The following is a 4,541-nucleotide window of genomic DNA, read 5'->3' on the forward strand; positions in this document are numbered from 1 at the left end:
AGTAAAGCTTTTGCTTTCAAATGTGCCCAAGTACTTTGGAATCTAGTTTCTGTCCCACTGCGCCCATGCAAGACCACCTCTGGAGGGGGGCAAACTGCTTTGCTGAATTTTGTTTAAGAACATCCAGATCGTTTTACTATTTGCATCATTCTCCTCAACACATTCACATATTCTACGTGCCACAGAGATCCAAAACATGTGTAAAGCAAGGGGGAAAAGTGCTCTAGGGGCGAAAACATAAAATCTCCTCATGCAGAATAAACCTTTATTCCTTCCCAAATTGGATCCATAGTTACGTTTAGAAGTCGAAGAAGAAAGGGCCTCATTTTTCTATTTCCACTGTGCCTTATATTCAGATTTCTCACTATGTGATCAGGGCTGTCTCGGATAAGATGAGAGAGTCACACAGGGTGCAAAATTTAGGGAGGCATTTACTTGTGTGTCTTGCAAGTGATTCTACACCTGACAGGCAACCAGGGACACGATGTCAATGTGAACACAGAGAGCAGAGGACGCAGGGGATGCTTGGCTGTGCCCTGTGACTGCTCCCTGTAATCCTAGGACATGAAGATAGGAGAGATCTTTGGGGGATAAATGTCCTTCCAACCCTATGCCTGAGCCCTTATAAGATTATGATTCAAGAAACTTATGATTGCTTTTACCTGGCGTCTCCAGAACTTCAGAACTAGACTTGCAATCTAGTTGGCACTGTGATAGAAGGTGTTTTGGACTCATTATCTAATGTCTCCCATCTTCATTGTCAACTTCTGCAACAGTTAGGCCAGTAATCTGGACTTCCCAGAATTCAGCCATCTGGTCAACCTTATTGCTACTGCCTAGGGCTGTCACCCATCACTCACCGCCTCCATGAGTTATCCCATCACCCACAGCCAGCCTTTTCTTCATAAAGCACCAAACCATGGCCCCCTCAGCACCCCATTAGAGTAGCCAGAGCTTTCACCATCCTCCCATACAAAGCATGGCTCCCTCACCCCACCCATCCTCCCACTCAGAGGCTTCCCTCCTCTCTAAGGCTGTCCTCTCCATCTGTATCCTGGATTCCATCCCTTCCAACACGCCTGGTAGGAACTTATTCCACAAATATCCCTTCCCCCCAGCAACTGCCAATATTCCTTCTAACACAGACTTTATACCGGCAATTTATCCTTCAGTTAAGCTCATATTTTAAATTATTATTAGAAAAGTAATACATCAGCATGACAAAGAGTATTTCACACAGTACAGAAAGATGTTAAGTGAAGAGTAAAAACCTCTTCCTCTGTCTGCCTTGCTCCCAATCCCACATTTTATAGATGACCTCTGTAAGAGTTTCTGGTTTGGGTTATCCCTGCGGCTGTCATTACAACATTAAACAATGTACTTAGACATCTGTTTCCCAGCCCATCACCCATGTGCAGCTGGCACTTAGTCTCCGTTCAGAAGGGGGAGAGATACAGTGCAAGTACACTTCATCCCTCCATCCTCCTTAATTTTTGTTCTGTTCTATCATCTTCAGTTTCTCTTATCTTCTGCAGCATTAAGTGACACACTTCAGATAGGAGCTCTCAGCCTAGATGGATCATCTGAATGACACATGAAGCATCTTTAAAATGCAGATGAAAGACCCTTCCCTCCTCAGACCAGCTTAATACCCCTTATACTGGATACAGTCTTATACTGGATACAGTCTTATACTGGAGAGGTGATTGATTCCAATGAGCAACCAGAGTTCAGAACATGGAAAGAGACATTTTTTTCAGTGTCAGGAGGCCAAGGTGAAAGGACAATAGGGTAAGTAAAATCACTATGAAGAACTAATGAAGGTAAAAAAAAAATAAGATGGAGCCAAGAAAAACAAATGCAATTTTTAATAAAATTAAACAGATTTATCATATGACCAAGCAATCCCATGCTCAATATTCACCCAAGAGAAATGAAAACATATGTTCACATAAAAACCTACACACACATGCTTATAACAGCCTTATTCATAATTGTCGAAAACTGGAAATGACTCAAGTGGCCCTCAACAGGGGAATGGGTAAACAAATTGTGATATATCCACACAATGGAACGCTACCCAGGAGTTAAAAGGAATGGATTATTTATATGTATAAAAACACCAATGAACTTCAAAAGCATTATGCTAAGTGAAAGAAGCCACACCAATGGTTACGTTATGGACAATTCCATTTACATGGCATTCTGCAAAAGGCAAATCTACAGGGATAGGAATTAAATCAGTGGTGGCTAGAGGCTGGGCATGGGAAGAAGGATTGATTACAAAGGGGTGTAAGGGAAGTTTCTAGAAAGGATGTACCTGTTCTTTTTTCTCTTATTTATTTTTTTTTAATTGGGGTATACCTGTTTTAAAATGTTGTGTTAGTTTCTACTGTACAGTGAAGTGGCGTTCCCTGTGCCATACAGCAGCTTCTCATTATTTATGTATTTTATCTATATTAGTGTGTATCTGTCAATTTCAAGCTTCCAGTATATCCCAGCCCCTCCTTTCCCCTCTTGGTGTCCATATGTTTATTCTCTGCATTGGTGTCTCTATTTCTGCCTTGCAAGCCAGTTCATCTGTACCATTTTTCTAAATTCCACATATATGTGATATTTTTTAATCTACAATATTTGTTTTTCTCTTTCTGACTTACTTCACTCTGCATGACAGTCTCTGAGTCCATCCACGACTCTACAAATGGCCCAATTTCATTCTTTTTTATGGTTGAATAATATTCCATTGTGTATACATACCACATCTTCTTTATCCACTCATCTGTTGATGGACATTTAGGTTGCTTTCATGACCTGGCTACTATAAATAGGATGTACATATTCCACACGTTGATTGTGGAGGCAGTTACAGAACTAAGTGTTTGTCAAAATTCATCAAACTATACAACTATGAAGGTAAATTTTACTGCTTGAAGATCATACTTCAATAAACTTGATTTTTAAATATAATTAGGCATCTTCTCTAACATGTGAATACATGGGAATTGAGCACATAAAGGATTAAGGCTCTAAAAGAACTGCAGCCACAAAAATTTAGACTGAAACATATTAAAGGAGTAGGTTTATGATACTGTGTTGAAATCACTCTTTTAGACTCATCCACGTAAGTCTTATGATTGTAATTTCTCAAAGCAGTTAAATTTTCTAATTTTCCTGTATCATACCAACATTTTTTAAAAATTAGTTTCTATGTTATTATACCTTTTTGTTGGTATAGAGTATAATTTTTTCATATTTTATAATTATAGTAGAGATGTTAAATTTCATAGATGCATTTTCTGTGTGGTCACCATATTGAATTAATTCACTACTAATAGATATTCTGGCATGCAAATAAAGTCAACTTTTCCCCCGCTTTCCCATGTTTATTGATTTTCCACTTCTTCATGACGTTTCTAAAATTTCCAAAACAAAGTTGGGCAGCCTCTATAATAGCTGATATGTAGATGTGCTTCTGATTTTGGAGATGAAATACTATAGTCATCCTCATTAGTGCTATGGGTTTTGATAGATACTGTTACTTAATGAAGTATTTTTCTATTCACAGTTTATTACACACTTTAGAAATAACTATGTTTCCAACTTTACCAAAAGCCTTTTTGCCATTAATTAGGATTGTCATATGGCTTTTCTCCTTAGTCTCTAAACTTGGTGAATTTTAGGAATAAATTATTTGATGTTGAATCAACTGTACATTCTCAGGGTAAAACCACTATTTTTAATGTATTATAATTAAAACATATTAATTATATTTTGTTCCTTTTTGTTTCTGAGTGTTCTGTATTTGTTTCCTGAACACTTTATTTAGCATTCTTAAATTATTTAACAGTTGAGTTGTTAGAATTTTTTTCTGGGCTCTCTTTTTCAGGTTTATTTATAAGAACTTAATTGTAATATCACTTTGCCTACTCCTAAACACACTTTTTTTTTTCCTTTGAACTTGTGTCTCAACCAATTTCAAAATTAAGCACTGTTTACTATTTCATAATTAATGCATATTCATTTAAGAAAAAATTTAAATACCAATAAAAATACAATTAAGCAAATATACTGATAATAGGATAATGGAGTTACAAATACAGGAAGGAAGTTAAGATGGATCCTACGGTATTGGATTGGAATTAAAGTATCCTTGGGAAGTCATATGCATGTGAGTTCCAGCTCTGTACTTGAAGAGAACATAAAGCAGCAACACCACACTTGGAATGAGCCTGCCTAGTACCCAGATGTTGGTGTTTAAATACCATTCTCTACTGAAAGGAATCAAAGCCACTTGGAGAAACAGCTTATTTCAAGGCTAGGAGGCTAGAGCATCTCATGGTAACAAGTATAGAAGTGCTTAACTCAAGGTGAGGATTTGACAAAAGGATGTAGATACCAAGTAGGGAGGGCTTCCACTAGCAAAATATGGCACAATTTGAACATCAAAATAAGGAATGATACTAATGCACCATAACCCATTGAGTAAAATAGGAGGGGTAAGAGAAAGCTCTTCTCAGAGTTGAAAGCCAACTAACAAATGC

Source organism: Hippopotamus amphibius, chromosome 8, assembly GCF_030028045.1.
Source record: "Hippopotamus amphibius kiboko isolate mHipAmp2 chromosome 8, mHipAmp2.hap2, whole genome shotgun sequence".
Classification (NCBI taxonomy): domain Eukaryota; kingdom Metazoa; phylum Chordata; class Mammalia; order Artiodactyla; family Hippopotamidae; genus Hippopotamus; species Hippopotamus amphibius.